The sequence below is a fragment of the Phacochoerus africanus genome, chromosome 1, assembly GCF_016906955.1.
Source record: "Phacochoerus africanus isolate WHEZ1 chromosome 1, ROS_Pafr_v1, whole genome shotgun sequence".
Taxonomy (NCBI): Eukaryota; Metazoa; Chordata; class Mammalia; order Artiodactyla; family Suidae; genus Phacochoerus; species Phacochoerus africanus.
Genome location: NC_062544.1, coordinates 271,915,819 through 271,942,996, shown reverse-complemented (window position 1 = coordinate 271,942,996; position 27,178 = coordinate 271,915,819).

Below are 27,178 nucleotides of genomic sequence, written 5' to 3'. Positions count from 1 at the left end.
TCACAGCTCACAGCAATGCCAGATCCTGAACCCACTGAAAGAGACCAGGGATTAAACCCCCATCCTCATGGATACTAGTTGGGTTCATTACCTCTGAGCCACAATGGGAACTCCCTCTAAGTGTTTCTAATATGTAATCAGAGTTAAGAACTATGTTTAATGGAATACAAATCCATACATACAGAATGTGATGACTGCTAAAACTTACGGCTAAAATTAGTTTGCTATAGAGCTTTTTTAAAGCACATTAACTTTTTTTGGAGACCGTCTTTTACAAACACATAGCATCTATGAGCCCTCCAAACCAAATCCCCTTTTGAATTTGCCATCATGGCAACATGCATTTATTCTTTTATAATACATGTAATCACACAAACTTACATCACAAGTTATTATCTCTGTTCCTTGGTAGTGCAGAAACTCAGTGGGAGTAAAGATCGTATTGCTCTATTGCTTATCAGAGTGTGAGGCATGTAGTAGATGGTTAACCACTATTTTTCAATTGAATGAATAAATGATTTTGCCAAAAGTAAATCACTGCACTCATCTAAACCATTATTCATTACTAACGAGGTTCTTGCCTATATTCTAGTTCAAGGATCTCTCCTAAAAAATGCTCTCAAGGAGTTCCCGTCGTGGCACAGTGGTTAACGAATCCGACTAGGAACCATGAGGTTGCGTGTTCGGTCCCTGCCCTTGCTCAGTGGGTTAATGATCTGGCATTGCCGTGGGCTGTGGTGTAGGTTGCAGACGCGGCTCGGATCCCGCGTTGCTGTGGCTCTGGTGCAGGCCGGTGGCTACAGCTCCGATTCAACCCCTAGCCTGGGAACCTCCATATGCCGCAGGAGCAGCCCAAGAAATAGCAAAAAAAAGACAAAAAAAATGCTCTTAAAGGCATAAGAAACAGATCTGGTGTGAAAGTTAAGACCTAGAACTAATACTTAGAGCAACTTTTGTGGTTTATCCCGCAGGCAGGCTGTCCTCCCTCCCACAGTGAGGAAAGTAAAATTGTGTGTGTGTGGGTGTGGGGAGGGGGGGTTAGATTTTGCTATTCGGTTTTCATTGAAAAGTTTAAAATTACTCCTTTTTAATTTTTCCATTATCATAGTAAGAAATATTATTTCAACTATATGCCAAGTCAAATTGTTTTCTTCTTAACGAGACTTTAATTGCTCCGTTAGCAAACTGCCTTTCTCATTCTCCTTTTGGCACTGTTCTAAACTTTTCTATGTGTTAAAAGCTCATTTCTTTCTCTTGGTTACTAGGAGACAGCATTCTGAGAGCTGTGTGCTTCTTTACAGCTGAAGGCAAAAAGATAGCTAACTCAGAAGCAGGAAATAATTAGCAAATTCACACCTTATCTTTCTGTTCAGACTTCAAATCCAAAGGCTACAGGTTAATGCGATGCTTTATCTTTTGATCAGAGGGGTTCCCACTTTTTAAAAAAATGTGGTTAGAATTTGGCTCAGTGGTCAAAATATCAAACTCCCCAAACTTCACAACCTTAAAAAAAAAGTCAAACATCATCTCTGTTGAAGGAAGAGTAGGCTATTAGCTAAAGAAACAATGTGTTTGAATTTCAGACAGAGGATAATCATTTCCAGACACAAATGCACACACACACACACACACACACACACGCACGCACACACGATAATGGAAAAGTCAGACCCATAACAATTAATAATATATATGCAGATGTGTAACTGGCTAAAAATAAGGAAAATCAAGTTTATGAGAGACATGTATATCCAAGTAGGCTTGGTATGTGTGCAACTTTTTCAAGTGGAATACTGGTTAATAATAGCCTATCTTCATAGTTCTCTGGTGACTCTGAAGCTGAGGATCTGGTGTTGTCACTACTGTGATGAGGGTTTAATCTCCAGCCTGGGAGCTTCTGTGTGCCATGGGTATGGCTAATAATAATGATAATATACTATCTTCTATTAATTCAAAAAGTTTCCAAAATCAGGGGTGACTATGACCAACTGTGTTAACACCTGCTTTGGAAAGAGAGGGCATTGAAACAGGGTTGACAAGGCTGACATCCAGGGAATCCACAAGTGTCCACTGACTCACTGTGAGATCAAAGATGTAGATGATGTTTCAATAGAAAGGAGAGAACATTCTCTAACATAAAAAACAGCCACTTTTATGCTGCACTATTGATAGGGGTGGAGTAGGATATTTACACAGGTAGTCGTAGAAGTCCCCACTAAGGGACCATAGACAGAGAGGGAGACCTAGGGGACTTAGGAGATCACTGTGTGTTAATAATTGATCAAGAAAGCTGTCAGAACAAGGTCGGTCTGCTTGACTAGTGGAGGCATGAGATATGCCTCAGGTCATTGGGTGGGGGAAGGGGTGAGGCCTGCATTCAGGTTCAGATCAAGGGCAGGAGTTTAAGGACCACCCTTCTGCTGATTTGAATAAGCACCATGGCAGTCCTAGTTTAACCTTATAGGGTCAAATTCTCTCTTACTGGATGCCAAGGAGGAGCTGCTATTGAAGAAAGAGGAAGACGTGGTCTTTTCCCATGGCCACTTCCCTTGGATTATAAAACTATAGCCCACCTAATCCTTGGGGCAGAGCCTCCTTGCCTGCCAGGTTTCATCTCTCCCAAGCATCCTATCAAAAAAATCTATTTCTTGGAGTTCCTGTCATGGTGCAGTGGTTAATGAATCTGACTGGGAACCATGAGGTTGTGGGTTCGATCCCTGGCCTTGCTCAGTGGGTTAAGGATCCAGTGTTGCCATGAGCTGTGGTGTAGGTCACAGATGCAGCTCAGATCTGGTGTTGCTGTGGCTGTGGCATAGGTTAGCAGCTACAGCTCCGATTAGACCCCTAGCCTGGGAACCTCCATATGCCGTGGGAGCAGCCCTAGAAAAGGCAAAAAGACACACACACACACACACACACAAAATCTATTTCTTGCTTATTACTTTGACTCTCACTGGATTCTTTCTGTGCTGAAGGACAAAGAACCTGAACTTCAGTAAGTCCAGACACTGGGTGAGTGAAAAACATGGGTTCAAGTCCCAATCTGCGTTTAGGCTGTGTTCAAGTCCTGGCATGTGGGTTCAAGTCCCAGTCTGGGTTCTGTCTCAGTTCATGTCATAAATGCTGTCAGTTTCACTATTCCCCAGGAATATAATCTTTAAGGAAGGTAATAAAACTGAAATTGTTAGTTGCTAACCCTACTTAAATCTTTGTATATAATAAGAAGAAGCTGGCTTATCTAGAAAATCCCCCCACAGAGTTCTATGGTTTCTTAAGTACCTTTCTCATTATAAGATAATTTGGCATAGTGGGGAAGAACCCAGACTTTGGAGCTGGAGTGCCCAGGTTCAAATCCTTCTTCTGGCTTTGATACTATAGTCAGACCTCACATTCTTAGGCTTCAGCTTCCCTATCTGTAAAATGGGGTTAGCTAGGACTTTTCTGAGGATTTAATTAATATTTACAAAGATTCAGAAGGGATGGGGCATATAGTAAGGTTAGCATATACAAGTTTTTTATTAGATAAATAAATGACTCGCGATTCATAATATATATCTCTCTGTCTCAGAGAAACATCTGAAAATCCTCTTGATTTTGGACAGAGCCACCCTGTGGTTGGGCCAGGGCTGCTCAGAGAGCACACAGATGCCTTTCATACTTTCCCGAAGAAATATTTCCTGGAAGCAAGAATTACATGTCTTGCTCTCTTAGCGTGACATCAATAAAACGCCGAGCCTTGATAAGGAGAGTTCCAGAGCTATGGCAATAGCAAAGATGGAAGAAACATGGCATTTCAAAAATGCCTTCAAACCTCCTATTCTTTGTGCTGTTTCTTCTGCCCTCAGTGCTACCCATGCCTTACCTGCTCAGGTGCATCCTCTGTGAAAACTTTCCTGCTCACCCTCCCTCTCAGATGGAGCCAGCCTCTCTTTTCCTCTGGCCCCACCGCAGCCTACAGTTCATGCCTCTTGCAGCCAGACTCATTGCACAGTTTCAGGGTCATCTGGTGTCAGGAGAAGTGAACTCAAAACAACCCCGCTTCTGAGCCCTGTTTTTTTTTTCCCAAAAAGTTCGTCCAAGTCTTCACTAATCCAGTTCCCTGCTATCTCTGTTTCTGCTTTTGCCGGAAAATAAAGGCTTAATTGTTTTGAACTTTCTGGCTCCTCCTCCCCATGATCATCCACACTTGGCCCTTTGGGAACACTATCTTAGCAAAGATGTTACATCACTGTTCCAGTTGATACCACCCTTCTGTGCTCTACCTCATACGTCTTGGCACCATGTGGGGAGATGTTTCCCCAGATTGTTCCTTTAATGTAGCTTTTACTTCTTATTCCCCATTGATGTTATTTCCAGTTTTGATAAAGATTTTTCTTCATTTTCTAGATGAATGGTTCCTAGACTCAGTTTCCCCATCTAGGTACTACCTAGGTATCTCTTCTTTTTTTTAATTAAATTATAGTTGATTTACAATGTTCTGCCAATTTCTGCTGTCCAGCAAATTGACCCAGTCATACACAAATACACATATATATGCATATACATACATACATGTATATATATATATGTACACATTCTTTTTCTCATATTATCTTCTGTCATGTCTATCATATGTGAGTGGATATAGTTCCATGCTATATCCAGGTACTTCTATTCCTTCTCTTCTATTGACAGTAATCATCATTGTACTTTGGCCTCATACCCACCACTCTGCTGACGTTTTTCTAGCAACCCCCCTCAATTCCCTCCTAGCTGTTAGATTCAGTGGGAAATGTTTGTTTCTCTTCCTTACCAGCCCTCTTTATGACATTAGTCTTGCTTACCATTTCCTTCTCCAATTTTTATTTTGACATGAATTGTTTTCTAGTTCTATGGTTCTTCTCAGGGTCCTTTGGAGCTCTTCCTCATTTGCCCAGACCTTCAATGATGGGGTTCACCAGCACTTTGTTCTCATTTGTTCTCAGTCCTCTTTTCATGTTATTCCACAACAATAATTTTACCCCCTTCCATACCTTCATCTACATTCAGTTGCTGATAACTCACACATTTCTCTAGCCAATAACCCCAGTTGAGCTCCAAAGAAAAATACTTTGTTTCTACCTGGGTCTCTCCACCTGCTGTCCCATGATTAAGCTCATCTTCTCCCCTTAAACTTACTCTTCTACTATCTTCCTTGTGATCCTAGATATTACCCCAGTCAGCCCCCTCTACGTTACACCTGACATCTGTCTAATCCATTATCACATCTTGTAGACATGCCTCCTAAATACCTGCTTCCCCATCAACTCTGTCATGGTATCAACTCATCAACTTGTGTCACTCTTGCCTCAGTGGTTGTATTTCTTTCTCTTCTCTTAACCTCATTCTTCACTGGTCAGTTCTCCACTTTATGTCAGATTAACTACAGGGTAGACTAAAGCTTAGTCAGTTAAACTCTGCCAACCTGTGTACATGAATCTTTCAATATTTAATTTCTTACCACTTCTGTGAAAACTCCTTCACACTTATGTGTGTATATATATATGTATGACTGTGTCACATTGTTGTATAGCAGAAATTGATACAATACTGCAAATCAACTATACTTTAATAAAAAATCCGCATTATTGGATTATTCGTGTTAGCTGAGATGTTCCTTCCTCACTCTTATTCATGCATTGTTTTCTCTGCCCAGAATATTCTTTCTCCTCTGCCCATCAAATGCACACATCATTCAAGTCACCTTTTTTTTAAGATTTTTTTTTCTTTTCCTGTGACTTTCTCCATGAATTCTGTGGCAGATCTGGATGTGCCCCCTCTTAGGGTCTCACAGTACTCCATACATAACTCCATAATAGCTACCATCTCATCACATTATAATTTTGTTTACATGAATGCTGTTCATTCTATTTTAAGCTATGTGAGGGTCCTAGAGCCTTTCTCTCTGTTTCCTCACCTTTGGCCAGAAACACAGCCAAATAAGAAGAAAACTGGCAGAATAATTTGAAGTATTTCAGAGATGGAAGGAACATTTGAGGAGGGGAGGGGAAAAGAAAACAACCTAGAATTTTTTTTGTACGGAAGGTCAAAGAGTGATTTCTCCCACATTGTTTATTCCATAATGCAAGGCTGGCACAGGGAGGAAAGCCAAACACATAAAAGAGATTCAAACCATGGTGCAGGGGAAAAATTAGAAGGTAAAAGATTTCTTTATCAGAAAAACAAGGACTGTGTCGTCATAGTGCTGGAGGTACCTGCTATTGGGAGGTGGTAGTTGGGGGAGTGTGTTGATAATCCTGGTTTATAGAAATACGTTAACCCTAGTAAGACCTTTATTACTGTAAGGTATGAGGATCAGGGAAATAAAAGAAGGAGGTTAAATGAATATTGTGATAGAGTGCCATCTCAGGAACACTAAGAAAACATGAATACTTAATTACACATATTATGTTCTGGGGCATTGTTAGATATAATGGAGATACAAGGTGAGCGAAACCAACAAGCAAATCAAAAACAGAACCAACCAGCGATAACAATAACAGAAAATATTGCTTTTACCTTCACGGTACTTGAAATCTAGTGAGGGAAGACTGAAATCAATTAAAAATTATATTAAAGCATGAAATGTTACTTGGATAAATGTTAGGAAAAAAGAGTTATGTGGCATCAGGAAAAGACAGGCAAGGAAGACTCTGCCTGCAGCTGGCTAATGCAAAACTCCATTACAAACACAGGTTCCCATGTAAACCAAAGCAAAAGGAAACTGAAGAGGCTAAGTATTACATTCCTTGTAGGTCTGAAATGAAATTTCCATCAGACCCATTCTGAATTCTTTCAGCCCCTGAGCATATGGGATAAGGGAGTTTTTCTCATGGCCAATGTTGCTATGAGTTACAAGTGATTATTAAGGGGAGAAATATTTTTTGGATCATTTATTGTGTAATGTGTGTCATTTACAGTGGGTGCTGCCTTAATACTAGTCATGTAAATTAATATCATCAGGACAAAATGTAACTGAAGCCCATTAAGAGACATGTTTAAATCAAGGCCTACATCTTCTGTGAGAAAAGAAATAATGCCACCAGAAACTGGCAAAATCTTGTGTAAATTTTCTCCAAGCTGATGAAAGTGTTTCATGATGTTAATTTTAACACTAATAATACATTGATATTGATTGGCAGTACACACAATTCTTTTTTTTTTTTTTTTTTTGCTTTTTAGGGCCATACCCACAGCATATGGAGGTTCCCAGGCTAGGGGTCAAATTGCAGCTCCAGCTGCTGGCCTATGCCACAGCACAGCCATAGCAATGTGGGGTCTGAGCTGCGTCTGCGACCTACACCACAGCTCACACCAACCCCAGATCCTTAACCCACTGAGCAAGGCCAGGGATCAAACCTGCAATCTTATGGTTCCTAGTTGGATTCATTTCCACTGTGCCACAACGGGAACACCACACAAACAATTCTTAGTGAGGAAAAACACAAGCAGAAAATAGACATTGTAGGATTGACGTGCCTTCTGACTTTTGGAATTCAGTGTGTCAACTAGAAATAAATATATGGATAAACCACATTATGAAAACATTGAAATCAGAGATGTTGAAAGTGGGTACACTGAGAAATTATAAAAACATCTAATATCTATTGCAATGTTGCTATGTGTCAAGTAGTTTTATAATTTTTTACAAATCGAATTATACTTTATTTTCACATCTTGGGCAGTTACCCTCACTCATGAGAGTATATCTAAGAAATTCCACAAATGTTATCTCTGTATATTTCAGTTAATATTGGATAACCACAAAGGACACAAAGTGGGAATTCCCACATGGATTTTTACAACCCATATCACTCAAAATTAACTTTTAGTATAAAATAGGAATATTTGAACAGAAAACCATTAAAGTGAAAATTAATATATGCAAAACAGACATAATACCTCCTTGAAGCATATTAAGAGTCCAGAAATATTGTCCCTATTAGACTGAAGTTGGAAAAATGAGAGGAATAAGTTCTGGAGATCTGATAGACAGCTTAGTGACTGTAGTTAACAATCTTATATTGTACACTTGAAATTTGCTAAGAGAGTAAATCGAGTGTTCTCACTATATACACGAAAATGGTAACTACGTGAGGTGATGGATGTGGTAATTAGCTTGGTTTTGGCAATTACTCCACAATGCATACATATATCAAAACATCACATTGTGCATCTTAAATATATACAAGTATTCTTTGTCAATCATATCTCAATAAAGCTGGAAAATAAATAAATAAAAATACTGGAAAATTGGAAGAATCTATGCATGTTAGCCAGCATTAAGAAAGATTACTTTATTCAAATGCCCCAAATATCCTTAGGGGAAATAAGCAGTAGTTGAGTTCCTCAACATTGCATGTTTTTATGAGACCCAGCATGGCAAAAGATGAAAAATGCACACTGCTTCATTTTGTGTAGGAATAGTCATTATTTTCTATGAAGGAACAAGTTCTTAGTTGGATGGGTGCTAGGTTAATTAAACACAGAAATCCTTGGTGAACTGTGGGCACAAAGGGAAAGATAGTTAACATGATCTTTAAATTTCCATTCTATTTTCAGGATGAAATGTGGAATTGGTATTTTTCTTCCATTTGAAGTCACTGGTGACAGAACACTCATGGTCTCCCCACATCCACCTAAAAAAAAAAACAAAAAATAAAACTCTATTCTTGTCAACGTGCTTCTTAGCCAGGAAAAATGACACTAGGAAAAACACATTGTACAGGTTATGGAAAGGGCAAAAATGGGAGTCTCAAAGTGAAATATTCTTCACGAAAAAAAATTATTTCTATTATATTGAATTGGTGATAAAAACACAACCCAGTTTTATTTATTTTATTTTTTATTTATTTTTATTTTTGTCTTTTTGCCTTTTCTAGGGCCGCTCCCATGGCATATGGAGGTTCCCAGGCTAGGGGTCGAATCGGAGCTGCAGCCACCAGCCTAGGCCAGAGCCACAGCAACGCGGGATCCGAGCCGCGTCTGCGACCTACACCACAGCTCACGGCAATGCCGGATCCTTAACCCACTGAGCAAGGGCAGGGATCAAACCTGAAACCTCGTGGTTCCTAGTCAGACTCATTAACCACTGTGCCACGACGGGTAACTCCAATAAAACCCATTTTTAGAAAAATTTTACTCACGATGGGAACTCCAATACAACCCAGTTTTTTAAAAATTTTACTCCTCACCACTTTTTTCCCCCCAGGTCTGCACCTGTGGCAAGGAAGTTCCCAGGCTAGGGGTCAAATAGGAGCTGTAGCCGCCAGCCTACGGCACAGCCACAGCCTCAGAGATGTAGGATTTGAGCCGCTCTGCAATCTACACAACAGCTCATGGCAAAGCCGGGTCCTTAACTCACTGACTGAGGCCAGGGATCGATCGAGCCTGCATCCTCATGGACACTAGTTGGGTTCCTTACCACTGAGCCACGATGGGATCTCACTCCTCACCAATTTTTAAGAGTGTTGAAAGTAGTGATTTTCTTTATGGGTAGACTTAAATACAAATTATTGCTACCCAGATTTAAGAAATTTACTCATTTTATAACTGCATTTTTAGATATTAAAGAAAGAAAAAGAAGAATAGGTCAATTTCTGCCCCCCAGCATATATCTGTTCTTCTTTACTTCTTAAATGAAAAAGAATTTTAAAACATTTACAATTTTTTTTCACCTATGATGTCTGAATTATGTCTACAAACTTGCTAAGTGTCCAATGCATGCTGATAACACAAGCTTCATTCCATTTATCTCCTCCAAATAATTACGGGACACTTCAGGAAGAATCAAATTTGTGTTTTTATCCAATTTTTATCTGTTCTGATGAGAAAAAAATATCCAAACATCTTTTCTAAGGACAGCAGTAGCTAAAAAAATTGGTGCTAGTTATTCTGGTGCTTGTTAAAAATGAAGATCCATTTCCAAGTTACTCTTAAGTATTTAAAAATCCAGATTGGAGATGGGGACATATTTCTAAAGATTTGTTTAGTCTGGTAATTATCATCAACCTTTAACATGGGCTGAACCATTTCTCTCTGTGATTGGCGCTCTTATCATCTGCTCTATTGTAATTAAGCAGACATGTTCTCATAGGAAACTCTAGGGCAAGTTACTCTGGGCCTTTGAATTGGATGTCTGCTAACAGTTTAGTCATGAGGTTTTTGTCAGCAGTTGGCTTTTCATCTGGTTCTCCCCTTTTTTGGCTTCCTTGGAGAGAAGTGGACCTTTGAACATCCCAGAAGCCATCTCCTTTTCTAAAAAAGAGCAAGGCCATGTTTTATGAACTGTCAATTTGGGGGGTTTTTCAGTTGCCATACAGCTCTCTGTGTAGCCAGTTACTTGTCATGAATACCTAACAGCTGTGATGGAGTCTGTGGTCCCCAGCCCTTGGTGCCTCAATTCAACCAAACAGCTAGAAATGCCCACCTGGGCAAGGTGCTCTTCTAAAATCAATAGAAAGATGTGACCGTGACCTCAGCTTACTGTTGAGGAAGAATGGGGCAGGCAAAAATCCTTCGGAAAAAAGCTATAATAGTAGATGTCCATCTACTACGTACCATCTGCTAGGTGGAATCTGAAAAGTTTAATGGAGGAATTTGACACTGGAGAAGGATTTTGACAAAGACCAAGAAGAAGGCCTTTTAGACAGGGCAAACCTTTGGTTTTAGTTCTCTATCAATTGGCCCCAAGTTATAGCTCCACTTCTGACATTTACTATTTATCCAGTCATTTAGACCATGAGTCAAGTGTGTGTGCAGATGTGCATTAATTCTGAGTGGTGGGGGAAATGAAGCTAACATTCATGATCTTTGCAGCTTATCAGAGGAGAAAATCCTGGCCTTAATAAGAAATGATCAGAAAATGAACTTTAGGAATTCTCATTGTGGTACAGTAGAAATAAATCTGACTAATATCCACGAGGATGCGGGTTTGATCCCTGGCCTCACTCGGTGGGTCGGGGAATCCACCGGGCTGTGAGCTGTGGTCTAGGTCACAGATGCAGCTCAGATCCTGTATTGATGGGGCTGTGGCGTAGGCCAGCAACTGTAGCTCTGATTCAACCCCTAGCCTGGGAACTTCCATATCTGGAATCTAATATATGACACAAATGAACCTATCTACAGAAAAGAAACAAACTCATGGACATGGAGAACAGACTTGTGGTTGCCAAGAGGGAGGGGGAGAAGGTGGGGTGGACTGGGAGTTTGGGGTTAGTAGATGCCAACTATTGCATTTGGAGTAGATAAGCAATGAGATTCTGCTGTATAGTCCATGGAACTATATCTGATCAATTGAGTTGGAACATGATAGAGGATAATGTGAAAAAAAATAATGTGTGTGTACATATATATGTATGTACGTATAACTGGGTCACTTTGCTGTATAGCAGACATTAACAGAACATTGTAAATCAACTATAATAATTTTTTTTAAAAAAGAAAATGAACTTTTAAGTTGGTGAGGTGAAGCCCTATTTTAAGTATTGAAGGCACTGGACTTGAGATTAATAGAAGTGGACATGGCAAGAAATAATTGCACACATAAGACTAGAAAACTCATGTGAGAGATGGGCTGGGCTACTGGCTTTCTTGCTTTGTTGATTTTTTCATTGAATAATGAGGTGCTGATTGTGTATAGTGAGTCAGAAATTATGCTGGGCACTGGCGGCAAAGAACTAGACAATGACCATCCTTTCAAAGTATCCACAAACTGAAAGGGGAGACTGAGCCTTTAAAAGCAACTCAACATAGAGAAGGAGGAGCATTTGCTTTCAAATGGGAATGTAGGAATACTAAGACAACTGAGCTGAGTCTTGAAGGATTAGGAGATGTTTAAATTAGCACAGGATGAGGAAGGTCATTCCGGGTGGAGAGAGGTACATGCCAAAAACCTGTGTGCTATGAGAGAACATGGACTGTTCAGCATGTTGCTATTTGTTTTGAGAACTGCCTATAGGACAGAAGGTTGATAGCAGCCAGAGAATGAAAATTCTGTCAGATTACAATGATGGAAGAGACAGTAGGGCTAGTGCATGAAGTGCTGATGAGGATGCAACACGTCAGTGTGGGGATAAGCCACAGGAAGCTTTTAGGATTGAGAAGCCTAGAAGAAATATTTTTTAAAAAAATTTATTACAGTTGACTTACAATGTTCTGCCATTTTCTGCTGTATAACAAGTTGACCAAGTTATATATATATATATATATATATATATATAGTTCTTTCTCATATTATCTTCTATCATATTCTATCACAATTGATTGGATGTATTTCCCTGTGCTATAGAGCAGGGCCTCATTGCTTATCCATTCTGCATGTAATAGTTTGATATTAACCCCAAATTCCTAGTCCATCCCATTCCCTCCCAGTCCTCCTTGACAACCACAAGTCTCAAAGCAATATTTGATATAATTAAGGCTTGGAGGATGGCCACATTCTAAGGCAGAAAATTGTATGGAGAAAAGATCTGAGAGAGAGACATGTAGAATTAGGTAATATGCACAGATATTGCTGAGGAAGCAGCCAGAAAAAATAGTTAGGGATTCTCAGAAAGCAGAGAGGAGGGGAGAAAAAAGATAATTAAGACTGTGACATAGAAGCCAGGGTGAAAGACAAAAAAGAGAAAGTGTCAAATACATTGAAGGAGTCCTGTAGTATAAAAACCAAGAGACCACCAGATATGGCAATAATAAAGTTGTTGGTGACCTTTGCAAGAAAAAACTTGGCACATAGTTGGAAATGGAAAGCAAACTGTAGGGGGTAAAGGAGGAAGTAGGTGGAGAGGAAATAGATGTAATGGGTGTAGAATATTCATTTGATAAATCTGGCAGAGCTCTTGCCTGGCAATGAATGGCCAAAGAGAGAACAGTGTTGATAGCAAAGTGACGAAGCATGTTGCCATTTACACTTATACATAAGCCGTGTGTTTTAGCCAAATTCATCTAATCTCAGTCCCTGAATTTGTATTTGTCATTTCCTCTTCTCAACTGTTTCTCAGCTCCCTAAATTATTTTTGCCCCTTCTCCCTTTTTATCCACAGTGTATGCCTTAATCTAAGATGATGTCCTGCACATGGTGAATGCTCAATATATTTAATCAAACACTTTCCTCTTTGCTCCATTGTGTTTAGAGATTCTGTTAACATTAGTTAGTTCCAAGAAAAAGGATTAATAGCTTCTTGGAAAGAATAGGTGTTTCAGATCTCTCACATAGGAGAGACATCAAATCTCATCATACTGAAGGCATCAATGAATTTTTTTCTTACTAATTTCTGTGGGAGACATTCAACCAGAAGCAGTAATTTTAGGCCAATTATCCACTGAACAAAGGAACAAAGAGAAACAACTCATATCCCCCCCACCCCCTGCCCCAAACCTACCCAAAGGGATTAAATTCACATTCTGAATCATGAATGTTTTGAGATAGATAATAAGTTGAAGATTAAGACATGAAAGATCTAAATATTTCTCCTTTATTCCTTCTAAAGAAACATCTAGAACTAAAAAAAAATAAATAACAAGGGAAACTAATATTAATTTTGTACTTTTAATGTAACCAAGATTATGCTAGGAGTTTCACATGTGGTATTTCATTTCCTTCTCACAGTAATCCTAAGAGAAGGGTAATATTAGCATGAATTCAAAGATGAATAAGTTGAATCTTAGATATCCCTAGAAATAAGTGTCAAGTGATCTTTAAGACATATTGCCTCCCATTAACATATTGCTTAATCATTTTGTCCCAAAGTTTATATAAAAACACTTTTTCCAAAATGATTGGTTACTATAAGCACTTAAAAGCTAAAAAGCAAAACAAAACAGACAGCTATTTGTGAGAAGATAACATGTCATGAAAATGTTGGAAATATCAACCTCAAAGAATAGAAATACTAATAATGACACCATTACATTTCATTCTATCACATGATACTACAAATATTTTATAAAATTATTTTTTGCCACGTGTGTTCTTATTCAGTTGTATGGAACTAAGTGCTGGAAAATCCAGAATCTTGCTGGACTGTGTCTAATAAAAATTTTCAGGTTTGGAAAATGCACTCAACTATGTAAAAAAGGTTGAACATCACAAAATCTGTTTCTTTCAATCACAACTGGCCAGCCCTGATTGTGTAAAACCATCAGAAGAAGACTGAGAATGAAAAATGGGAGCTCCATCTTGGAGTGAGTGTTGGTTCTGTGGATTTGGAATGTAGCTCAAGGGTCCCCGGTTCTGGAACTCAGATATCCATACAGCTGGCCAGCTCTGGATATTTTCAGAGATTTCTGGCTGCTTTGTTGGGGCCTGGCTGGCTGACTTTAGAGAGTCTGTGCTCTGGGTTCTCCCCGATAAGTAGAGCCAGCTGGCTCCTACATCTAGCCAAGCTGCCAGAAGAACTGATTCTACTTTTGTGGGGACCAGGAATCAGCAAATCCAAGAGTAAGCAAGAAACTTATAAATTAGCTGATGGGGTCCAGTTGGCAAGGGAGAACTGAGTAGCAGGACATCATCTTAGATTAAGGCAAGTCTCCATAGAGAATGCATGGGTTTAAGGTCTCGTTATACAGACATGACAAAGGTTCTCTCCTTGACCAAATTCTAGCCAGGCTTCTCTGACCTGCCTTCTTCTTGGTCCATAAAGTCTACACATCCTGAACATAAATGATTTCATCCACCCTCTATCCTCTCATTGAATGACTTAAACAAACACTAACATGGTTTCTAAAAGCTCAAGGCTACATCCCTAGCAGGAAGCTAACCTCCCATAAAGTGCCCGATTTAGGAAGCTCAATGCTGCCAAAATAATCTACTATTTGTTGTAGCCAACACCGGATCATAAGACCCTGATCACCCTTTCTTAGAGCTTTGACTAAAAAGGGCTTACAGTTGTGAGTCCTCCCTCTGTCCCTTTGAGATGCCTGTGTATCTTCTGTAACTCAGGCGTGTCCCTCTCAAGGAAGTGAAAACCATTTATTTAAAATGAAGTCATCAGGAAGGGCGGAGCCTATGTTACCCCATCTCTGTGGGAAGACAGAAGCTGAACTTTGATAATTGCCATCTGTAAGAAACAGTTAACTTGGTTAGCATTTACATCCACCAATATTTTCTAAGTTTTCATTTCCTTTACTTTCCTGAGCCCCCCACTCAGCCCCTCCCTACTCTCTCATTCTCCATTTAAAATACCCAGTCACCTGCGCACATATCAAAGTTCAGTTCAGTTCACACTGAACACTCTTCCCTGTTGTAATAGTATTTTTTGAATTAAAATCCATCCTTATTACTTTAACTAGTGCCTGACTTTTTTTCTTTGACAGACACAAACATTAATCTTTAAAATCACAGTACGGGGAAATTTGTCCAGTCTTGGGATAGAACATGATGGGGGATGGTGAAAGCAAAAGAATGTGTATACAGGAGTTCCTATTGTGGTGCAATGGAAATGAATCTGACTAGTATCCATGGGGTTGAGAGTTTGATCCCTGGCCTCACTCAGTGGGTGAGGGATCCAGCATTGCTGTGAGCTATGTTGTATGTGGCTCAGATCTGGTGTTGCTGTGGCTATGGAGCAGGCCTGCAGTTACAGCTCTGATTAGAATCCTAGCCTAGGAACTTCCAGTCTGGCTGTAAAAAGAAAAAAAAAAAGAATGTAGTTATATGTATATGTATGACTGGATCACTTTGCTCTACAGAAGAAATTTGCACAACAGTGTAAATCAACTATACTTTAATTAAAAAAAAAAAACTATACCTGGGAAAGCTACTCAAAAAACAAACGCCTTCAAAAAAATCATGTCCCAAAGTCTGTGCACTTAGGCAAGCGAATTTCAGAGGAGAAATTTTCAGGGTGATTGTGGTATGTAGCCTCTACAATGGTCTCCAACATGCTCCACTTGACTTGGTGTTCATACCCCTGTGTCATTCCCACTGAGTGAACATGAGCTGGGATCTACTATCTTTCTTCTGATAAATATAAAATGGCAGAAGTGATGGGCAGTCACTTCTGAGATTAGGTTATAAAGGACCGTGTCTTCCATCTTGGAAGTACTCTTGTTTCTGTTGGACGGCTCACTCTGGATGAGGTCAGTGCCCCTGACATGAGGCAGCCCTGTTGAGAAGCTCTGGAGAGAACTCAAAACCAGGTCTGTGTCTTCCCAACTGCTCTGTGAGTGGATTCTTCTTCAGTTGAGCCTGGAGGTGACTGTAGCTCCAGCCACCACCTTGACTGCAGACTTGAGAGACCACCTCACTAAGTTGCTTTCACATTTTTGACCCATAGAAACTGAAATAATAAATACTTGTTGACTTAAGCCACTGAATTTCAAGGCAACTTGTTATGCAGCAATAAGTAACTTATAGAGTAACCCATCTTTACCCAAGTGCTTTATCTAAGTTTAGAGTAAGTTATCCCTACCATCTATGCATATCTTCCAATAATGTATTGTTTCTATAGACTATTATCATTTCTAAAGAAGGAACTACCAGGGCCTTTTTTTTTTTTTTTTTTCTTAAGGGTTGAAAGTTCCTTAACTTATTGCTGTAATAATAAGAGAAACTCATACATTTAGTTTTATTTCTTCTGGAGCCTTTCCAGCTCTTTAAATGTGTGCCATGGAGATCCATCTTCAAATCAAATCTAAAATTCATACACTGGGGGCAGAAATTATTTTGGGAGTCCTCTAACCTATAGTGCAAAATTATTTCCTAAAAACTAGGTAACTTTTGACTGACTCCATTTTTAAATGCCTTGTATAGTTTATATTAATTCTTCCATTTCACCTGCGAGGTCAACTTCAGATGATAACTACAAGTTCCATGGGGACTTTCATTCTTCATTTAATCTATGTATAGAACATTTTATCAACAGGCCAGTTGTGCTTGTGATGGCTGAATCCATCTTTCGTTCTTTTTTAAAAAAACTTCTTTTTAGGGCCATACCTGCGGCATATAGAAATTCTCAGGCTAGGGGTGGAATCAGAGCTGGAACTTTGGGCTACACCACAGCCATGGCAACACCAGATATGCCACATCTGTGGCATATACTGCATATACTGCAGCTTTCAGCAATGCTGGATCCTTACCCACTGAGCAAGGCCAGGGATCATACCTGCATCCTTTTGGATACTAGTCGGGCTCTTACCCTGCTAAGTCATAACAGGAACTCCCTGAATCCATCTTTCTATCTGAGGAATTCTCCTATATTTGTCTTATCTTACCCATTTGAATACATCTTGGCCCCAAGGTAGTTACTACCTTCAATTAAGTTTCATTCTGACTAAAATATCTAAAATAAAATACATTATCTATATGAATCCTTTCCATGTAGTTAAAAGTTATTTTGCTTAAAATTTGATTATTATTACTATCATTATTATTATTTGGCCACAGTGTGCAGCAGCTTGTGTGAGATCTCAGTTTCCAGACCAGGGACCAAACCCAGGCCACAGGGATGCAAGCACCAAATCCTAACCACTAGACCACCAGGGAACTCCCTGATTAGTATTATTTCAAGTGGCAACTTGCTCAATAGCTGTCACGTTGGGAGAACATTTTATTTTGTTTTGTTTTGTTTTTTTTTTTCACATGTACACATTCTATTTTCACACATTATCGGGGAAAGCATTTTAAAACTAAGTTTCCTCCCACTACCATCCAAGAATAAAAGCCGTTAAAGAGTGATCACAACTCTATTACATTGGTCCTAATGTGAAGGGAATGTTAATGAATGCATTTTTCCTTCAAAATTAGAACATAAATAACAACAAGAAAAAATCCTTACGCTGAGCCGATTATTTCCCTCTGTCAAATGCTTTACCTACAATACTGCAACGACTTTTTGGAATAGGTGCTGTTGTCATTAGCCTTTTACACTCAAGGAAATTAAGGCACAGGGATGTTAAGTAACTCTCCCAAGGTCACATCACTAGTAAGCCTAGAACTGGTGTTTTAACACAAGGCAGGCTGACTGTGGAATCTGTATTCTTTTTTTTTTCTCCTGTCTTTTTAGGGCCACACCCATAGCATATGGAGGTTCCCAGGCTAAGGGTCTAATCAGAGCTACAGATGCCAGCCTGCACCACAGCCACAGCAATGCCGGATCCAAGCCACATCTGCGACCTACACCACCGCTCACAGTAAAGCCGGATCCTTAACCCACTGAGCCACTGAGCAAAGCCAGGGATCGAACCCTCAACCTCATGGTTCCTAGTCAGATTCATTTCTGCTGCACCATAATGGGAACCCCCTGGAACCTGTATTCTTACCCTGTGTATGATACTGCCTCTCAAAAAAAAAAAAAATCAAAAAACGAAAAACAAAACAAAACAAAAAAAACAACCTGGGACTCTGCTCTATAAAAACAAGTGGAACCGTAAAGTTGTTCAGAGTAAACATTCACTTTCTTCTTCTTTTTTAAACCTGTAGTGTCTATAAGCAACACCCTCAGAAACAACCTGTTGTCCTTAACCATAATTTTATTTTATTTTTCGTGGCCACATATGGGAGTTCCCAGCTAGGGATAGAATTGGAGCCACAGCTGAGGTCTATGCCACAACCACAGCAACACCGGATCTGAGCTGCATCTGAGGACCTGCACTGAAGCTTGTGGCAACCCCAGATTCTTAACCCACTGAGCAAGGCAAGGGATTGAACCTGCATTCTCACAGAGTCAACATTGTGTCCTTAACCCGTTGAGCCACAAAGGAAATTCTTCAACCATAATTTTATAACTAGTTCCCTCAGCTCTGCTCCTTGAAAAACAGAGTTGTCTCTACTGTTAAGTCAAACCCTATATTGAAGCTTGAAAGACATTTTAGGTATCCGTATATATACATATATATGTATAAGAGTGGATTAAGTTGAGTACATGTATGCATACTTATGTCTACATACTTGTGTGTAAACATAAAATCATAGCACAGAATTGAATTTTCTGGTCTCCTTTTTTTTTATTTTTTAAAGTGTCTTAATTTCTTTACCAAATCAAAAAGCTAATACACATACACAATTCTGGTAGGAAAATAATATCCCTGCACCCCCTCCCACTGCAAGACATCCACATCCTAATCCTGACACATATAAGTTCTTTTTCATGGTCGAAGGGACTTTGCAGTGTAATTAGCTTAAGTCTCCCAGGAAGAGGAGATTATCTTGTCTTATTCAGCTGGACTAGTTATAGTTACAAGGCCCCTCATAAGAGGGAAGGTAGGAGGGTCTGAGTCAGCGACACTGGAAGATATTACACTGCTGGTTTTATTTCTTTTCCTTTTTCGTTCTTGTTTTTTCTTTTTCTTTTTAGGGCCACACCCGTGGCACATGGAAGTGCCCAGGCTAGGGGTATAATCGGAGCTGCAGCCGCCGGCCCATGCCACAGCCACAGCAATGCCAGATCTGAGCTGTGTCTGAGACCTACACCACAGCTCATGGCAACGCCAGATCCTTAACCCACTGAGCGAGGCCTGAGATCGAACCCGCAACCTCATGGTTCCTAGTCAGATTCGTTAACCACTGAGCCACGATGGGAACTCCACACTGCTGGTTTTAAAGACAGAGGAAAGGACCGAGATCCAAGGAAAGCAGGTAACTTTCAGAATCTGGACAAAAAAAGGCAAAAGATTTTCCTGCAGAGCCTTTAGAAGAAACCAGCCTTATAGAAATTTTGCTTTAATTCCAGTGAAACCCATTTTGTATTTCTGACCTCTAGAACTACAAGATAATAAATTTCTGTTGCTATAAACCACTGGGGGTGATTTGTTAGAGCAGCAGTTGGAATCTAATACAGCCATCTAAATAGGACAAGCTAGAGTTCATTTTCCCATGTTGAAAAATGAAGAAACCCAAATCTGTCTTGAGTGGCATTCTTGGGGTTCCTTACCCCCTTTATCCTTAATTAGGCATCACTTTTCTCCTGCTTATTTCTTTTTATCTGAATTAAACTGTGACAATTACTTGTGGGCAGTTCATCTTTTAAAGTATTCTGTTATCTCCAACTCTTTAGTGTACCACGCCCATGGAATCTCCTACACAGCAGAATCTTGATGCATACTTGATTTATTGATCTCATTTGCTTATCATTATTTTCTGAATTAAGGATCTTGTTAGTAATTTTCCTCAAGAAATAATAACTATCATAACCAAGATGCAGTTCAAAAAAAAAAAAAAAGATTGCCCTGTTTTTCTGTCTCTATTCCTGTGTTTTGAAACATTTCATTTAAATTTATTTTAAGTTGTGTACAGATGATTCTCATACCAGAGCCATGACAGAATGTATGAAATAGGTGTTGAGAGAAAAATAACATAAAACAGATACTCCTTCCCTGCTGATATTTAAGAAAGAAAAATGGATTTGTTTCTGTCCAAAATGTTTGTATTCATAAGAAAATATTCTTGAAGCCCTCAATGCCTGTTTTCACCTTCCCATTGGCTTTTGCTTTTCTGCATATTTCTGTACCCTAACGTCATCCTTTTGTTTATTTAGACAGCCCGAACAACAACAGCGCTATCTAAGTTATATCTGAACCACGGTCTTCTACAAGGATATGTCTTAAGTGAGAACTTTAGTGATCTACTGAAATTTAAACATCTTCTAAAAGATGGCATTCAGATCTTCCAAAATAGTTATTCCAAAAAAATGTGTGTCTCTGAAAAATTAGCTATTTTTTAAAATAATTTATTCAGAGACAGTTTCAACCTGCACAAAAATTGGCTGATATTGAAAATAAGTTGCCATTTTCCTTCATAAAAGTTGAATTACTCATATTCATATCACATACTCATATCACACAAATCATATATATATATATATATATACATATATAAATTTTTCACTCTGAAAGTGAAGTTTTGTCTAAAAATGAGAACTCTTTTTTTCATCTTTAACTAACAATGAAAGGACAAAATAGTCTCAGTAACCGGCTCAGTTATAGATTGTTTTGATAGGCAACTTAATGTTCATACAATATTTTTTGAATATTGATTTGGCAAATGATGGTTATGATCTTCATGTGAAAAAAGACAGTTGTGGTTAAGGGCTCTTTCAGAGTCAGTCTGGTCCCCTTGCTCGTCTCTCTGTACTATTCTCTTTTTCTCAGAGGCTGTGGGTATGCCAGGATTGGTCTGTCCTATAATTGGTTTATTCCTGCTTGAGAATAAGTGGATTAAAAAGTCCATCATAAGGCCTATGGTACAGATTACAACATTTGATTGGGAATTGGCAGGGCAGGGTGGTTTTAGGGACCTAGCACCAAACACCCCCTCGTATTCCCAACAGCTATTCCAAGATACATAGCAGATGCCATGAGGAAAAGTAATCAAATGGAATTTGAGAAATCTATAATATCACAGTGTACATGCAGGTGAAACACTTGAACAAATTAGAAGCTGATAGTGTTTAGCATTTGTTGGAGATTTTATGCAAAAATAACATGGTGGCCTTTTTCTAGGTTAGAAACCATGCAGTGGATATTGCCAGTGTGTCGTACTGCATGGATAACTAGGGGCCCAGGAGGAACGTTTCAGCCAGCCCAGAAATGCAAGGACTATTTTCTAGGCGCCATATGGAAGAAAGATACTGTATAAGAAGATGGAGGAGACTAGTTGAGCTCCTCCCACTGGGACTGGCAGTAAAATTGAAGGTCCTTTTAGAGACTGAACAGGCAGAAAGTGAAGCCTAGGAGGTTCCGTCCTTTAAGGCACAACTACCTCCATCCCTGACACCTCTTCCCTCTCAGTGAGACAGGGTCCAGTGAATGTCTTGTCTCCTGTAATCTGATTAACAACTGCTCCGCCCATGGGAATGAGAAAGCAAAGGCTCAAAGTTAGAGTGTGTGGGAGTTTCCTTGCCCCTCCAGGCTAAGCGAGAAGAAAGAGGAAGGGGCTCTGGGTCTTGTTCTTTACTTGTGACCATTTGCTATGTATGTTTAGAGGGCTGAGAGGGAAGACCTCAAGGGTCTCAGATTAGTTGTTCTTGATTAAACAATGGAAATAAACTCACACTTCAGTTGAGTAGCCTCAAGAATATAAAAAACATTGAAATTGAGCCATGAAACCAAGGGCTCCAGAAAGCTCCTAAGTGGGTCAAATAAACCCAAAGTTCTATTTTGAAGGCATTTGTTACTTAATGTATTGGTTTGCAGAAACTGAATGTGTGCTATTTGCCAAGTTTTATTTTAATATGGCCTGATATCTATCTATATATTCATCTGTCTATCACATGCCTATCTCACTAACCAAACAGGCACATAGAGTTTTTTAAAAAATTTCCCCAATACATTTTTTTTTTCTACTGTACAGCATGGTGACCCAGTTACACATACATGCATACATTCTTTTTTCTCACATTATCATGCTCCATCATAAGTGACTAGACATAATTCCCTGTGTTACACAGCAGGATCTCATTACTCATCCATTCCAAAGGCAATAGTCTGCATCTATTAACCCCAAACTCTCAATCCATCCCACTCCCTTCCCCTTCCCCTTGGCAACCACAAGTCTATTCTCCAAGTCCATGATTTTTCTTTTCTGTGGAAAGTTTCATTTATGCTGTATATTAGATTCCAGACATAAGTGTTATCTTTTAATCTTAAATCTAAAGCTAAGATTTTCTCTTATCACTTTGTTACACAAACAAGAACTGTTAAGGCACTTAGAAAAGTACATAGCTCCTTAGGAAATTCCAAATGGTTTTGTGATTTGAAAATTTGAACGTCGCTTTTGACTTTTTTCCCTATTTTAATGCAGGCAAATTGAAATATAAAATGTGGCACCTATAATGTAATTTTAATCCATTTGAAATAATTCAGATATTTATTTTTTTAATTTATTTTTATTTTTTTGTCTTTTTGTCTTTTTAGGGCTGCACCCGTGGCATATGGAGGATCCCAGGCTAGGGGTTGAATCAGAGCTATAGCCTCCAGCCTATGCCAGAGCCACAGCAATGCCAGAGCCGAGCCATGTCTTGTGACCTACACCACAGCTCACGGCAATGCCAGATCCTTAACCCACTGAGCAAGGCCAGGGATCAAACCTGCAGCCTCATGGTTCCTAGTCAGATTAGTTTCCACTGCGCTACGATGGGAACTCCAAGACATTTATTGTTAATATTTAAAGAATTAATTTTTCCTGAATTAAAAAGAATTATCCAGAGTGTTCTTATTTTGCATGCAACTATACACTCAAAAGTTAGTATTCACGTTTAACACGTCAATTGAATTGAACTTATATTTTTCAAAAATTCCTTTGTACATTATAAAAAATTTTGTACATTTGTATCCTCTATCTTTTGCACATTCTGTCATTCTACAAATGAGGTCAAGAAATATTTATCTAACTATAGAGAAATGAATTTTGTAGTAGTTAAATTGCAACCCAGCTTTTGCCTCTCTTATTTAGATGACTTAATTCTGGAGAAATAATGGAAATTTTATTAAGGCATAGTATTAGCCACAAAGGTATTAAGCCAAACATAATCCTGCTCAGACCACTGCCTTGATGAAAGTTTTTTGGCTTAAGTGAGGACCCCACAGAAACTGGAATTGCCTGGGATGGTTTTATTTGATGTTATGTGTCAGTGTTTTTAATTTTCAGAGTGTTTACACTTTTACTGCAAAAGGAAAAAAAAATGCATTATACAGATAATGTTTTGTAGCCCATCTCATGTATACCCTTTAGAGTATTCTGAGGCACATTTTGAAATGTAATAGCTTTCTATGACAACATCTCATTATTATATATGAGATGACTTAATGCCTGCTTTAGGAAGTATGTGTGTTTATTTGGTGGTCAATTAAATGAACCAAGTCATGAACAAAACACTGAAGTAAAATTTTAGTTTCCTCTTTAGTATCTAACAGTACAACTCTTGTTGAGTAAGAAACAGAAGGTCTCCGTTACAGACAAGAACACTATAAAAATTAAAATTTTTTTTTTTTGCTCAACAAGTGGAGAGAACTTAGTTTTTGTTTTAACTTCCATAGTCATAGGTATATTTTTATTAAAAGAAAACATAATATATCCCCCCCTTTTTTTAAGGCTGCACCTGTGCATGTGAATTTCCCAGGCTAGGGGTTGAATCGAAGCTGCAGCTGTCAGTCTACACCACAGCCACAGCAATGCCAGATCCGAGCCGTGACTATGACCTACACCACAGCTCACAGCAATGCCAGAACCTTAACCCACTGAGTGGGCCAGAGATTGAACCTGCATCCTCATGGATACCAGTCGGGTTCGTTACTGCTGAGCCACAATGTGAACTCCAACAATAATATATTCTTAAAGAGGATACAGAAATTCAGTGAATAAAAAGATTTTTAGTAAAATTACTAACAACCAGATAATTTTCACAAAATTAATAAAATTACAAATTCTGATCTCAGAATTAGTTGTGCACAATATCAGTAAGAAAAGAACTATATTTAAATTGGTTCTCAAAAGATCCAATTATGAATTTTCTCAAAAAACTTTGGTTTTAGCTTTGTGGTAGATCTAAACATGCCCCTATATGCATGAAATATTATGCTCTATATTTTTTGTAGTTTTATAATCAGTTTTTTATTAAATGCTTTTTTTACTGGATAAAGTTTGTGTTTAATATTTAAAATATTATTTACCACAAAAAAGGAAAAAGACGAAATAAATGAAATCTATCATGGTATAGGACTATGGCTGTATATCGTTCAAGTAAAATATCAGATCTTCAATTTATAATAATTTTTGATGGACTCTATTTAGGTATAATAGGTCAAATATTTCACTGTATGTGTAATTCATAAGGCTTCCCAAGGTTGAGAAATGGTTTCTATTCATGCATCTAATTCATGGCCTAGTTTCTAAGGCAGAAAACCAGAGAGTGAGCTAGGTGGATTATGTTTCATCTTTAGCAGATGGCAGAGAGGATTTTGAAATAGCATCAATTATCCCCTGCAGTGATGGGACTCAGTCCTGCTTTCTGTAGCATGCAACTTGTAATGAGTGATGGCTTGTGTGATGAGCCAGTCAGAGTGCTAGTTACCTGGAACTTTGATATTGATGGGAAGCTGCACTATTCTCATGGCTGTCATAGGCTTATGACTGCATTTCTCCCATAGCCCAGAGGATAATTGATAAATAGAAGAGCTTATAGTTAACTAAACTGATCTACTCCTCAAAGGAGATGGCTTCTCCCCTAAATGGCTAAACATTGTACTTACATTCAGTTTTTTTTTTTTTTTTGGTCTTTTTAGGACTTCACCTGCAGCATATGGAGTTTCCCAGGCTAGGTGTCTAATTGGAGCTGTAGCCTCCCAACCTATGCCACAGCTACAGCAGTGCCAGATCCAAGCCCTGTCTGAGATCTACACCACAGCTCATGGCAACACCGGATCCTTAACCTACTGAGTGAGGCCAGGGATTGACTTGCATCCTCACGGATACTAATCAGATTCGTTTCTGTTGAGCCATGATGGGAACTTCCTACATTCTTATTTTAGTGTGTCTCTGATACATTTATGAAGTATTTGCCCTCAACTGTCTAAAAAAATCTAATTGTCAATGGTTTCTTCATTTCAGTTTGTTCCCTACTTTCAGGTAATGTCATGAAGTCACCTGGGTCTCACAGGCTGTTCATACACTCAGACACCGTTATCCAGCCTTCAAGGCTGTGAAGTTCTCATATCCTGATATCTGTGGGCTATGCTCCTGCCTTTCCTTCCCTCAGCCCAGTTAAGTCCTTGCACTCCTGAATCTCTTGACATTCCCCTCTTTGATTTCATTCCTATTCTCCCATTTTAACCCAACAGCCTTCTTGCAACAACCTCTCTCTTTTTGGATCATGTCTTCTGCCTATATTTCTTTTGTTCTTTTCCCCATTGACTCTAATCTCCCAGATAGTCATTACCAGGACACACTGTTGTTATGTCAGAAATCCTTCAGCAAGAAATGAAGACTCCCTGAATTTCCTTCATACTCCTTTCAGCTCACCCTTGCTAGTCTTGCTTTTATCCAAATGACCTATACACCTAAGTCTGATAGACTGGCCTTTGTTTGCAAGTTTCAGAGGCAGTTAACTTTCATCCATCTTAAATGAAAGAGATTCTTTTTTGGTTGGGGGTTGTTTGTGTTTTTTTTTTTAATCTTCCTCTCTGAAGCCTGTGGTTTTTGTTTGTTTGTTTGTTTTTGTTTTGTTTGTTTTTTTGTTTTGTTTTGTTTGTCTTTTTGCCATTTCTTGGGCCGCTCCTGAGTCATATGGAGGTTCCCAGGCTAGGGGTCCAATCGGAGCTGTAGCCAACAGCCTACGCCAGAGCCACAGCAATGTGGGATCCGAGCCGCATCTGCAACCTACACCACAGCTCACAGCAACGCCAGATCCTTTAACCCACTGAGCAAGGCCAGGGACCAAACCCGCAACCTCATGGTTCTTAGTTGGATTCGTTAACCACTGTGCCACGACGGGAACTCCAAGACTGAGTTTTAACGAGCAATTTTCAAAGCTGGGCAATTCATCACCTTGGACTTTTATTCTCCATGAAGAATTTCAGAGGTTAGACATAGCTACTTACTTTAACTTGTGAGTAAAGCTTTCATATTCAGGGGAAACTGGATGTTCCAAGAGTCTATATTTCTAGTGTCTTTTACTTTTGCCTATTTATCTATTTGAGATACAAAATCTGGAGGAAAAATCTGCCCTCACTTCAAATCAGCAGATGAATCTAATTTGTTAACCAGTTGTTGTGCTGTTACTGGAATAGCAATTGTTTTCATTCCTCTTGATAAGGAACATGTCTCTAGACCAAAGAGAGATGGCTTGGCTTGGTGACAGCACATGTTTCTGCTAATCAGTTAAGGTCAAAGTGTATACAGTAACTGTTGTGGATTCATGGATCAAGTTGGTGACTGAATGGAGCTTGACAAAGCAGGCAAGGAAGTAGAATAGATACAGCAAGTGAGATAAATCTGTGAAAATTGACAATTATCCATTGAATAGTCTTATGTAGACATGCACTTGAACCTAGCTGTCTGCTTTGGAGCATGTTCATATGCAAGTCCAGAATTAGTAGTTAGAGATAAGTTTGCATCAGTTATTTATGACATACCAATATGTATAATCAACAACCACAAGACTGCAGTGATGTGTAACAATTAACACTTGTTTTTGTAGATAATTTTAGGACTGGCTGAGTGGTTCTG